This window comes from Somniosus microcephalus, unplaced genomic scaffold (assembly GCF_052327205.1).
Source record: "Somniosus microcephalus isolate GS21.2 unplaced genomic scaffold, FLI_Smic_1.0 unresolved_chr1, whole genome shotgun sequence".
Classification (NCBI taxonomy): domain Eukaryota; kingdom Metazoa; phylum Chordata; class Chondrichthyes; order Squaliformes; family Somniosidae; genus Somniosus; species Somniosus microcephalus.
This window is the reverse complement of record NW_028225179.1, coordinates 141,268,874-141,282,929: the sequence shown is the minus strand read 5'-3', so window position 1 is coordinate 141,282,929 and position 14,056 is coordinate 141,268,874. Positions and strand designations below refer to the sequence as shown.

General features: G+C 49.6%; 1 long non-coding RNA gene across 1 annotated transcript; it reads left to right on the top strand.

Annotated features, from left to right (window-relative positions):
* The first annotated feature begins 12,079 nt into the window (after positions 1-12,079).
* On the top strand, positions 12,080-13,820 carry LOC147096053 (uncharacterized). Its single transcript, XR_015074652.1, has 2 exons — positions 12,080-12,314; positions 13,408-13,820. It is a non-coding gene; the product is annotated as an uncharacterized LOC147096053 (long non-coding RNA).
* The last annotated feature ends 236 nt before the right edge of the window (positions 13,821-14,056 follow it).

The following is a 14,056-nucleotide window of genomic DNA, read 5'->3' as shown; positions in this document are numbered from 1 at the left end:
GGCCCCCCCCCCATTGTATGGGTTGTGGGAGCCCGTAAAACCCTCCCGCCATAGGACTAACCACCCTAATGGCTGGTACGAAGATGGTTATGGTCACGGAAGGAGCGTTAATCGCGGCCAGAAATCCTTCCACCACTTCATACAGTTCCCCAAAGGGAACAGTGTGAAGACACGTATGACAACAACTCACTCCTTCATTCTCACTCAAACTCCACTTGTCTCCCTCATTGCAGGAAAATAAAGCTCACAATAAGAGGGAAAGAGCGAGGACAGGAGAAGGGCCACCCTCAGTAGCCCAGCTCACCACCTGGGAGGAGGCAGTCCTGGAGAGCGTGGGAGTGAAGGAACATTCCCAAGTGGGGGATGGACAGACGGGTGCATCACATCAAGCTGGTGACAGAATAGTTTTCCATCTCTCTCAATGACATTGCATGAGTCACTGATAATGATTCTGAAGCTCTAACAGATGGACTTATGATTATCTGCAATATGCAATGTGCATGTAACCTTGGCCTCACATCTCTGACTCTTTCCTTTACTCCCCCATAGGACCATCGCAAGCACCCGTCCTCACTATCCAGGAAAAAGAGCATGAGCCTCAAGACTCCTCAGAGGAAGCTGCAACCTCTGAGGGTGCAGCATCAGCAGAATTCAGCGCACCCAGCACCATCGCAGACACTCACACCTCGGTGGGACCTTCGGGACATAGAGTAGTGTTGTCACCTGGTGTATCACATCTCACAAGTAAGCATCAGCAGATTGTGGAGACAGGGACAGCAGTGGAGAGTCCTAGTCAGAGGGCGCAGGACTCTCCCAGCTCGGCTCAGCTGCATGTCGACCCTCTGCCTTTGGGTCCATCCATAAGATCAGCGGTGCTGGAGCTCCAGGAACAGATGCAGGAGTCTCTGGCAAGTTTTGTCTCCAGGGTTGCTGAGAGTGTGGAGTGAATGGAGGAGTCCATAGCGAACATGAGCAGAGCCTTTGTGGTGTCATTGGCGCATGAACGCAGCACCATGGAAAGGATGGCAACCTCCGTGCAAATGATGGCAAACTCCGTCGAAAGAATGGCTACAGTAGACGAGAGGATGGCTGCGGCCATGGAGGTGATAAGTCACCAGAGTGCAGAAAAAATGGTGAGTGTTCAGAATAGAATGACATCTCTGGAGGAGCGATGGTCATCTATTGAACACAGAAACCAGACCTTCATGGAAGTCCTTCTGAGTAGGACTTCCATTGCAGATACGGGTCCCCATGGCCCCCTGATGTGCAGCAAGGTGCTCTCAATCGACTTGCAAGCACTGAGGTGGCCCTGACCCATGAGAGGGATGTTGTTTGTAGAGAACAAGGAAGTGGGGGCTCCTCTCCAAGCGCTCACACTTCCGTGCCACTGACAAGTCCTTGGTCAGAGCCTCACCAGAGTCCACACCCAACTGAGATTAGCGTCTCAACCCCTGCACAGCCGCAGGAGCATCAGACTGTTGGCGAGCCCTCACAGGTTCACAAACCCAGAGGACACCCGCCAATGCTGTCGAGACAGGAGCAGCAAGAAAGTGAGCAAGGGGCCTCCACATCTGCTGAAGCCACAGGGGAAGCACCACATAGGAGCACGCGTAAGAGAAAGATAGTGCACAAATAGTCACAAGGGTAGTCACTTGGGTGAAATTTGATGTTTTATGTTAAAAAGCCATCAGATGATTACTGTAAATAAAAAATCTGATGGCTACTGCTGTAGTTGTGGCGTGTGTCATTTCGCGAATGGGATTGCCACATTGAGGGCTTAGGATTACTTGCAATTGTCAGTATGGTAGTCAAATTGCTAGGAATCCGCTGGTTCTTGGCCATTGTCGATGCTCAGGTAAGAAGCTGCGAGGCAAAAGTGCTTGATTGGCTAGGCTAAGCAAATCTGGCCAAGATGAGTGTGTTCCTTGCATCCTGGGCAGCAATATTCTCGCGTGCTGCTGCCGCTGGTTGATGGGACTCTGCAAGATGTTCGTTTTTGCTCTCCTCCTCCTCCTCCTCCTCCTCATCTGAGGAGGATATGTGATGAGCCACTTGGTCCTCAGGAATCTGCAAGCCACGATGTTGTGCCATGTTGTGAAGTGCACAGCAAACCACGACGATTCTGGAGACCCTGGCTGCTGAGTACTGCAGGGCTCCACCTGATCTATCCAGGCATCTGAAGTGCATCTTCAGCAAACCAATGATTTGCTCGATTAAGGCTCTGGTGAACATGTGGCTGGAGTTGTAGCTCTCCTCAGCTTCGTTGGATGGGCTCCTCAACGGCGTCATTAACCACGTCTTCAGGGGATAGCCCTTGTCTCCAAGTAGCCCTCTGTTAAGTTGGTCTGGCAGACTGAATAGCGGAGGCACACTAGACTGGCGCAGTATGAAGGAGCCATGGCAACTGCCAGGGTAATTGGCACAAACATGCAAAATGTCCTTGTGGTCACACACCAGCTGAACGTTAAGGCAGTGGAAGCCCTTGTGGTTGACAAAAATACCTGGATTGCGATGGGGTGCCTTAAGGGACACATGTGTGCAGTCAACGACACCCTGCACCCTTGGAAAGCCTGCCAGATTAGCTAATCCAACCGCACGCGCCGTGACACTTGCTTGATCCTTGGTGAAATGGATGTGATTGTGCGTGATGGCAAAGAGGACATCGGTTACCTGCGTGATGCAAGTGTGTGTGGCCGCCTGGGAGATGCCGCTGATGTCTGCTGCTGATCCCTGGAATGAGCCTGAGGCAAAAAGTTGAGTGCGGTGGTGACTTTGATGGCCACTGGTAAGGGTTGTCCACCTGGTCCTCTGGGCTCCAGGTCTTGTTGCAGCATTGCGCAGATGTCACCCACTACCTCTCGCGAAAGTCGGAGTCGCCTTTGGCACTGCTGCTCAGACATGTTGAGGTAGCTGACCCTGTGTCTGTAGACCCTGTTTGGGGGGTATCTCCTGCACCAACCGGCTTCCATGTGCTGGCCCCTTCTGGCCTGTGCAGCTTCAGGTGGGTGAGCAGCAGATTGGTGCTCCTGTTGTTGCTGCTGCTGTTGGTGCTGCTGCTGTTGGTGCTGCTGTTGTTCCTGGTTCTGCTGGTGCCGCGGCTGGTCTTCGTCCTCATCTGATGTCCAGAAGGGAAGGGAATAAATGGCTCCCAAGCTTCTGGTATATGCCTCAGTTGAGGAAGCGCTCAGTCAACGTGGCAAGAGGGGTTTCCCAGGAGGTCACACTGGAGATGGGTGTCAGGCTCCAAACTTCCACAGCTGTGGTTATGCCTTCTAAAAGTTCCCCCAGACCTGAGACAACAAAGTCCTGCCACCTGCAAATGATGGCTGATCAAATCTCCTATTTAATGGTTGAGCTGCAGCTGATAGTCAGCAATCCAATTGTGATACCGTCAGGTTTCACCGTCGTGTTTCAGAACAGGCGTGCTTTATGCGTTCCCAAATTCCCAGGCCTCTCTGCCATCAAGACTACGCTTCTCCACTAGACTAGTGATCTAGTGACTAGTGGATCGCGAGTGGAGCTCGGGGCCAGGGATCGCGAGCATATTAGTGCTAATTTGATCCTGTGAGAGACAACATCATTCATGTCCGAAGCCGGGACCCAGGAGCGAGGACGAGCCCAGCAGCGAGGTCGAGGCCCAGGAGTGGCGCAGCATGGACGAGCAGCGGGGTCAGGGCCCAGGGAAGGTGAGGCATGGGCCAACAGCGAGGTCGGGAGGACCACAATGCATCCTACGAAACCAACGCAGAGAGGACCTGTGGGAAGGAGGGAGGAGGACAGTAGAAGTATGTTTGTGTGTGTGTGCTCGGCCGTTGTAGCAGAGCCTGGTCTCCATTCATCTTGGATCCCCTTGCCATTGGACCAAGACCTTACTCTGTCAAGCCTGTGTGGTAGCTGGTGTGCAACAGCCACCCCACGTTAAAAGAATTCACGCACAGGCATCTTCCACACTTTAAAATGAAGTTCGGGACCTGGAATGACAGGACCCTCATGGACAACCTCAACAGTGACAGACCGGAACGCCGTACTGCTATCATTGCCCGGGAGCACAGACGTTTCGACATTGACATCACCGCCCTAAGTGAGACCCAGCGGGCAGGGGAAGGCCAGCTCAAGGAGCAAGGTGGTGGCTACACCTTCTTCTGGAAAGGAAAACCTTAAGATGAACGCCGCCTCCATGGGGTAGGCTTCGCCATAAAAAATTAACTAGTTGGGCGTCTCAGAGACTCACCTAGCAGTATAAACGAGTGCCTCGTGACTCTTCGGCTCACCCTAGCCCGGAACCAGTGCGCTACGGTCATCAGTGTGTACGCCCCAACACTGGAAGCCACAGACGAGACCAAAGAGGAATTCTACTCCAGCCTCGAACAATCCCAGTCCCCAGTCCCAACGGGCGACAAGCTCCTTGGCAACTTTAACGCCAGAATTGGAAAGGTCACAGACCTCTGGGGTGGTGTGATCGGCAGAGATGGGGTAGGGAAAGCCAACTCCAACGGTACCCTCCTCCTGTCGAAATGCTTAGAACATGGCCTTGTCATAACCAACACCTTGTTCTGTCAGATAGACAAGTACAAGGCTTCATGGCAGCACCCTCGCTCCAAGCACTGGCATCCGAGCGAGGGACCGCAAGGACGTCCGCATTACCCGTGCCATGACAGGAGTTGATGACTGCTGGACAGACCACCGCCTAATCCGTTCTGTCATTTCCATCAATGTAGCCCCAAAACAGCGGCGGCAACAGAAACAATGCCGCAGGAAAATTAACGCTGTAGCACTCAAAGACCCCGCTAAGAAAGCCCTATTCAGCCTGCGCCTCACAAACAACCTGACAACTCCCAGTGATGCAGAGACACAGAGTGCCCACAGCGCCTGGTCTGCACTCAAGGCCTCCATAATCAGCATCTGTGAAGAGACGCTCAGTCACTCGACCAGGAAACACCAAGACTGGTTTGACGAGAACGACCAGGAGATCCAGGAGCTAATAAGCTACAAGCGCAAGGCATTCCTGATCTGGAAACAGCACCAGAATGACAGCAAGAAAGCAGCTCTACAGAAGCCTGAAGGTCGAAGTCCAACAAAAAACTTGCGACCTAAAGAACAGATGGTGGGTGGAGACAGCGCAGGAGATCCAGCAGCTAGCCGACAACCACGACGTGCATGGATTCTTTAGCACAGTCAAGACCATCTACGGCCCAAGCACCCAAGGCCCTACCCCACTGTGGGCCAAGAATGGAGAGGTACTAGTTGTAAGAACCGGGTTTTTCTGGTCCTCTTCTTGAGTTCCGTAGTACGAAGAATTCCAGGCTCGAGGGTTCGGAGAGTTAAAACAACATCATTTTATTCATTACTGTTCGGAGTGGTCATACAGCATATCGACAGTACATTCGTGTCCCGAGGGTCACACCGGGTTAGACACGTGGTGCCAGCATTTACGTCCCCGGGAGATGTCTGACCCTCTTGATGTTCCACACGCCTTCTGGCTAAGAGAGAGAGAGTACCGGTGGGGAAGCCCCTATTATACCTTGGGACAAGGGTCACTACATCACTTCCCTGGCAACAAGTGTTTCCTTACATCACTTCCCTGGCAACAAGCGTTCTCCAATAAGGGGTCACTCAAGCCCTTTCGGTTTGACCATGATCTGGTCTTCAGTCTGGCAGGCAAGTCCTGACTTGCCTCACTGCTGTGGGCACTGAACAATGGCTAGTCAATCATTCTCTAGTCAGCAGTTAGGCTTTTTCAGTGGCCCTGATCTGGTCGTTAGCACTTTGTTAACACTTGGCCTCAGGCTGAGGCAGATTCCCTCTGTTCTGCTAGCTTTTGCACTTTGCAAAGCTGGGGCTGCTTTTTAATTTAATCTAGACTTGTCTTGTGTGAAGCCATTTTGTGAGCCAATTCATTGTCCATTTTATTCCCATTTCCAAATCCAAACCATTTTTGTAAGCCAATTCATTGTCCATTTTATTCACGTTTCCACATCATCAAGGACAGAGAGGCAGTCAGTGCCCGCTGGAAGGAGCACTTCGAAGATCTCCTTAACCGCGACTCTGTCTTCGATGCGAGTGTCCTCAACTCCATCCCACAGCATGATACCCGCCACCATCTCAGCACAACCCCAGCCCGGCATGAGGTTGAAAAGGCCATCCGACAACTGAAGGACAACAAGGCCTCAGGAGCAGATGGAATCCCCGCCGAGGCAATAAAGCATGGCGGAGGAGCACTACTGGCGTGAATTCATGAACTCATTTCTCTTATCTGGAAGGAGGAGAGTATGCCAAGGGATCTCAGAGATGCCGTAATTGTGACCATCTTCAAGAAAGGTGACAAGTCCGATTGCGGTAATTACAGAGGAATTTCCCTGCTGTCTGCCACAGGGAAAGTCATCACAAGAATCCTCCTCAATTGCCTTCTCCCAGTGGCTGAAGCGCTCCTCCCAGAGTTGCAATGCGGATTCCGCCCACTAAGGGGCACAATGGACATGACCTTCACCGCATGTCAATTACAAGAGAAATGCAGGGAACAGCACCAACCACTGTACATGGCCTTCTTTGATCTCACAAAGGCCTTCGACACTGTCAACCATGAGGGATTATGGAGTGTCCTCCTCAAATTCGGTTGCCCTCAAAAGTTTGTCACCATCCTCCGCCTGCTTCATGGCGACATGCAAGCCATGATCCTGACCAACGGTTCCACCACAGACCCAATTCACGTACGAACCGGGGTCAATCAAGGCTGTGTCATCGCACCAACGCTCTTCTTGATCTTCCTTGCTGCAATGCTCCATCTCACCCTCAGTAAGCTCCCCACTGGAGTGGAGCTAATTTACAGAACAAACGGGAAACTGTTCAACCTCCGTCGCCTCCAGTCCAGATCCAAGGTCGTCCTATCCTCTGTCGTCGAATTACAGTATGCAGACGATGCTTGCGTCTGCGCTCACTCGGAGGTCGAACTCCAAACCATTGTCAACACATTCACTGAAGCGTACGAGAACATGGGCCTTACACTAAACATCCGTAAGACAAAGGTCCTCTACCAACCTGCCCCTGCCACACAGTACTGCCCCCCGATTATCAAAATCCACGACAAGGCCTTCGACAACGTGGACCACTTTCCATACCTCGGAAGCCTAATGTCAAAAAGGGCAGACGTCGACGACGAAGTCCAACACCGCCTTCAGTGTGCCAGTGCAGCCTTCGGTCACCTGAGGAAGAGAGTGTTTGAAGACCAGGACCTCAAACCCGGCACTAAGCTCATGGTCTACAGAGCAGCAGTGATACCCGCCCTGCTGTATGCCTCAGAGACATGGACCATGTACAGCAGGCACCTCAAAGCACTGGAGAGGTACCACCGATGCTGCCTCCGCAAGATCCTGCAAATCCACTGGCAGAATAGGCGCACCAATGTCAGTACTCTTGCTCAGGCCAACATCCCCAGCATCGAAGCTTTGACCACGCTCAATCAGCTCCGATGGACGGGTCACATTGTCCGCATGCCCGATATGAGACTCTCAAAACAAGCGCTCTACTCGGAGCTCCGGCACGGCAAGAGAGCCCCAGGTGCTGTGTATAGGCCCAGCCTGCTCAACCTTTCCTCATAAGTCAAACCCTCATCTCTGGAATTAACCTAGTGAATCGTCTCTGAACTGCCTCCAATGCAAGTATATCCTTCCTTAAATAAGGAGACCAAAACTGTGCGCAGTACTCCAGGTGTGGTCTCACCAATACCCTGTACAGTTGTAGCAGGACTTCCCTGCTTTTATACTCCAACCCCCTTGAAATAAAGGCCAACATTCCATTTGCCTTTTTGATTACTTGCTGTACCTGCATGCTAACTTTTTGTGTTTCACGGAGTTAAGATTCAGATCAGCCACAATCCAATTGAATGGCGGAACAGGTTAGAGGGGCTGAATGGCCGAGCCCTGTTCCTGTGATTTAACCGTGCCCCTACAAAAAGGTTCTCATCTTCTCTGGCAAAACCACATGCAAAGAGTTGGGGGAACACGCTGCAGCACTTGATCAACTGTAATTGTCCAGTGAATTGGTCAGGTGGGAGATATTTCGGGTAATAGGAGCCAATATAATTGTTAACATCTGTGTGCTGTAACTTGTAGGGGCACAGGCCCTCCGCCCCCAAAACTGGGGAGGGAATATGTTCCGCTCATTCTCCGAGTGCTGTCACCTTATGCACATTTTAACCCACCTGCTTTGGGAAAAGAACCATCGTAAGCCCTGAAGGAATTAAACGGTGATGGTTCCAAAGTTTACCCGTCAGCATTCCTGACGCGTGGCTGTCGGGAACGGCCGCGCCTTCAGCCCGTGATTTTTTTCTGATCGAATCATCAGAAAATTATGGGCTTGGGTGGGTGTGCAATTTCCCGAAACACACACACTCACACACACACACCCGGACTGTGCCAGGAGAGCTAAAGTGGATAATCTCAGCTATATTTTGACGAACAAGGTCAGAGAATGCGGAGTCAGGGGACAAGTAACAGAGTGGATTGCTGGCTGGCCTCAGGACAGAAAGCAGAGAGTGGAAGTAAAGGGTAGCTATTCACCGTGACAGAAGATAGGTGGTGGTGTCCCACAAGGATCAGCGCTGGGACCACTGCTGTTCACAATTTACATTGACGATTTAGACTTTGGAATCAAAAACACAGCTGAAGCGCCCTGGGATGTTAAAGGCGCTAGATAAATGCAAGTCGTTGTTGGTGACTACTAATCCAATGAAAGAGCCGGATGCCTCTTGCTTTGCAATGTGTAACTAGCTGGACCTGTTTAGCACGAGAAGTTCATGGTTTTTATCTAGTACCAGTGCTAATTACATAGAAACATAGAAGATAGGAGCCGGAGTAGGCCATTTGGCCCCTCGAGCCTGTTCCGCCATTTAATGAGATCATGACTGAACATCCAAATTCAGTACCCTGTCCCTGCTTTCTCCCATTGATCCGTTTAGCCTTAAAAAATATATCTAACTCCTTCTTGAGCAGAACCAGTAGAATGTGAGTTCAATGCTCAGCACACATCATGGGTATTACAGGCCACGACTGCAAGACAAACCATCAAGAGGCTGAAATTCCTTAAGCCCCACTCCACCCCCAGAAAGACAGCTGGACAGGGACTCCACTCATCACCTAAGCCTGGCACTGACCCCAGCCCGCGTCCCAGAAACAGGGTCATTAACATATGCAAGGTGGGCGTTCCCAGGCCATCACGGGGGCCAGGAATATCAGAGTGGCACCTGCCGTGAAACCCACATTGGATCCTCACCGCCATATTGGCACTGTAACTACGTCTGATTCATGCTCACTGTAAGCACGGAACTGCCGCGATTTTTAGTGGAGGATGCCAACTTGCCAGTTCCACCTCTCCCAATGGCTTCAGGGACAGAAGGATAACAGCCACAAGAAGCGCACCGTGCCCACGCCCAACAGAATTCCCCAACTTCACAAAGGTGGACGTGTGCAGCTCCAACAACACTCAAGAAGCTCGACACCATCCAGGACAAAGCAGGCCACTTGATTGGCACCCCATCCACCACCTTAAACATTCACTCCCTCCACCACCGGCGTATTGTGGCTCCAGTGTGTACCATCTACAAGATGCACTGCAGTAACTCACCAAGGCTTCTTTGGCAGCACCTCCCAAACCCGCGACCTCTTCCACCTAGAAAGACAAGAGCAGCAGGTGCATGGGAACACCACCAAGTTCCCCTCCAAGTCACACACCATCCTGACTTGGAAATATATCGGCCGTTCCTTCATCGTCGCTGGGTCAAAATCCTGGAACTCCCTCCCTAACAGCACTGTGGGAGTACCTTCACCACACGGGCTGCAGCGGTTCAGGAAGGCGGCTCACCACCACCTTCTCAAGGGCAACTGGGGATGGGCAAAATATGCTGGCCTTGCCAATGACGTCCACATCCCATAAACGAATAAAAGGTCTGATGGAACCAGGCCCCTCCCCCAATTCCAGCCCAACCCCCTCGTCCCCATACCCAAAGAACCCAGCTTCTGCCAGGCCCTGGAATTTCAGGGCCTGGAACCTTTAACAATGAGACCAGAGAAAGCTTTTCTACTCTTCTTAATTGCCAATTAGGAGGACACTGGGTTGCCCCAGTCTCATCAACCCAATCAAAGTAATTGAAGAAAAGTTCCCCCTTTTTAAAGGGGCACAAACAATAAACACCCAAATCGTAATGTTTCCTGGATCGACATTGCCCTCCAGTCCCTCCGGTGCACACCGGCCGCGGACGGCCTCACGCGAGGTAAAACTCCTTTCCAGTTTGTGTGTTGACTTGAAAATAATAATTCCTCACAACATCAAATGAGATGATTACTTCTTTAAGACAGTCTCTGACTCACACAAGAGATTATCAGGTGGGGTGCTTGCAGCCAATGAAAATGAAATGGATCTCGGATAAAACCACAGATTTCTGTTGGCTTGCTTGGATCAGTTTTGTAATATAGTGCTGGTAAGAAGGTCATGTGTAATAGTGTCTGTTTGTTATTGTGGTGAAACATTTGTCCAATTCTGCAAGCAAGCTTTAAGCAATCAGGTTGTAGCTGTGTTGAGGTTCCAACAGTAACTTAAGCTGCACTTGATTGATTCAAGTGGCAGACATTTTGGAACTCTCTTTCTCAAAAGGCAATTAATGCAGGTTCAATTGCTGATTTTAAATCTTGAGATTGATTAAAATTTTTATTAACCAAAGGTATTAAGGAATATGAGGCAAATAGGGAGTTTGGTCACAGATCAGCCATAAGCTCCTTGAATGGTGGAACAGGGTAGAGGGGCTGAATGGCCTCCTCTTGTTCCTATTCCTTAAAACAGTATTGACTACTTCTCTGGTGCAATCCCAGCAAGTAGCTCAGATTTGTTGTGATTCAAATGATAACTATTGAGCTTCTTCTCTTGTGACTTCAGATGTTATCCATGGTGCTATTGTTTACCATCTGTCACTATAGATTTCCCTTGCAGGTGTCATGGCTGATAATAACCAGGATGCTCCACTCACTTGATTTCTGATGAAGCCCCTTGGGGAGAGGTTATTACCTTGACATTGCTATATTGCCACTAGGTGATGATGTGGCTCAGTGGTTGCCTCTGACTCAGAAGGTTGTGGGTTCAAGCCCCACTCCAGAGATTTGAGTGCATGATCTAGGCTGCCCCTTTAGTGCAGTATTGAGGGAGTACTGCACTGTTGGAGGTGCTGTTTTTTTTTGGAAAAGATGTTAAACCAAGTCTGCCCTCAATTGGCTGCTGTGTTTCCTGCATTACAACAGTGACTATACTTCAAAAGTACTTCATTGGCTGCAAAGTGCTTTGGTTGTGAAAGGTGCTGTATGCAAATACAAGTTCTTTCTCTTTATTTCTGCTGGAGAGGTATTATTTCTGACCTAATCAATCTGGTATTACTGTTGTGTATGTACCTTTAAGGGAATAACTGGTTTTAGACTGCAGTACCGGCAGTGACCACCCCTGTATAAAAGGCCCTAGCAGGCTTCTGTAGTTTCAGTTTCAAGCTGCCTCTTGTTCAGTAAAGTACCTGTTAAACTGTTCTCCCGAAGTCCGTGTATTATTGAGGCGTGGACTTTACAATTACCACAATTCAATCTGCAGTGGGTTATTATTGGACTAATCAAGCTCGGAGTCTTATATTTGAGCTTTGAGGGTGGAATTTGCTGATTGTATGAATAGTGCAACCCACTATAAATGGGAGGTCTAGACAAGAGTAGGTGGAGAGAAACTGGTTCTTGACCCTTCTGCCAATGGGAACAGAGGACACAGATTTAAGGTGATTGACAGAAGAACCAAAGGTGCCACGAGGGGAAAACTTTTTTTACGCAGCGAGTGGTTAGGATCTGGAATGCTCTGCCTGAGGGAGGTGGAGGCAGATTCAAAAGGGAATTGGATAAGTACCTGAAGGGGGGGGGAAACAATTGCAGGGCTACAGGGAAAAAGGCAGGGCAGTGGGACTAGCTGAGGTGCTCTTGCAGAGAGCTGGTGTGGGCTTGACGGGCTGAATGGCCTCCTACTGTGCTGTAACCATTCTGAAGTACTCTTCTCCTTCAGTGGCATCCAAGCCATAAGGTATCCATGATCATGACTAGTAAATGCCTCAGTCAACTGGTACCATGCCCTCTAAGTGGACCAAGATGGCAAGTGGCAAACCTCTTCTAGTTTTATTGGTTTCCAATATATACAGTTCCTCCTCTCTACAAGAAAACCTGAAGAACATCAGTCATGTGGGTGATCAGTCTGGGAGGCACCAAGTGGCAGATGCCAACAGTGGGTCCAAAACACTCTGTGCCCTGGTGAGTTCCTCTCTCTGTTTTAACCTCTATGTGGACCAACCCCAATGGTAGTACAGGAAACTCTTTGGTATCTGGCACTGACGGGACCGGGATTGTGCCGTTTGATTAAAAATTCCAGATGACGGAGAGGTTTATCTACCGAGGCTATTTTTAACAAACAAATTTTAAAAATCAAGAAATGTGCAGTATACAGTAATTGGGTACTCCCCTACAGAATGTTGTTAAATGGATGGTGGAAGATGCTTGATTAAGTACAGTACTGCCAGTTGAGGGTAATTCATAACTCTTAACAGTAAAACAAAACTTATACAGTAAAGTAATTAAACGACTATACAGCGCGGGAGAGTCAGTCTCCTGTTATTGAGGTGTTCGGACTTCCGACAGCGCCAAGAAGCCGAGTAGTGGCAGTTTGGAGAACTACCCCCAGTGACTAACTTGGCCACCGCTGGAGACTCGGACTCGGCAACATTTCCAGTTATTGAGGTGGTGTCTTATGAATTTTGCTGGATAATTTAGGTGCTGTTTAAACGAGAGTTTTCTGTAGTCATATTACAGTGTAGCTTTATTTAAGCTCTAGGTTGGTCCCTGTGTCATTTTAAATGGGAAGAGAAAGCCTTGCAGTCTTGTAAGGATTTTGAGCCTACTGTCCAAGGATTGGAAAGCTAATACAAACCCCTGACTTTTGTTTGCAGTGAACTAGGAAGATCAAAGTATGCATTTGCCTTTTGTTCGGTTGGAGATCCTCTATATCTGCCTTCTGGTACAGATCTAACATTCAAATTGTTTGGACTGTTCCAGTCAAACTCCGAGTGATCCAAGTCTTTTTTTTTAAGAAAACACAATGTAGTTTGTGTGTGTGTTCCCCTTTTTAAATGTTCTCCTATCATTGGGTGCAGTTCCATGTGTATTGGATTCCCTTCAGTTCTTTGCCCAATCTGCAACTGTGACCCTAGATGGCGACCATGTGGGAAGGTTATGTGACTTGGTATATATGTCCCAGCAATAGCATATCTGAGCTCAAAACTCACTAGAAATGTTCCAGGCCAATAACATGCCTGTCAATATACCCACAACTTCTTTTGTGTCCATCTAGGACCTTTGGGCTCATTTTGGAGATTGAAAAGAAATCCACAGAGATGATGATGATGATGAGGTATTTATCTGATTTGTATGAAAATCCAATCTGTAGCTTTTGTTGCTAAGCAGCCATCGATCTACGTGACTGTCACCATCTCCAAAAAAAAGTGTCGTCCTATTTGGATTTGAAGCTCGCTGCTGTCTGATGGCCGCTGAGTGGAGACCTCGGCTCTTCCGAGCAAGGAAATGGAGCAATCACTCCGCTCTGCTCAGACTGTAATGTATATACCTTTAAGGGGGGAACTATCTTTTACAGCTCATGTATACTGCAGTACTGGCAGTGACCACACCTGTATATAGCACTGAGTAGTAATCTGTACAGATCAGTTCCAATGTGAGCCACGTTGAGTAAACACCTGTTGTACCATTCTCCTGCAATCTGTGTCTTATTATACATGGACACAACAGTGGTGACAAGGCAAGTTCAAACCTACCTGCAACTCTGCATCACCTCCCGGGGATTCGTTCCTGGAGATCAGTGCATTGGAGGTCAAGGCCAGAGACTCGGGCGTCGACCACGGGCAACCGCCCAGTCATCCAGCAGAAACTCGAGACCTGCGGGGGAGGCTGTCGAGAGCCAGGCTTGGCTTTCCAGTCGAGGTGGT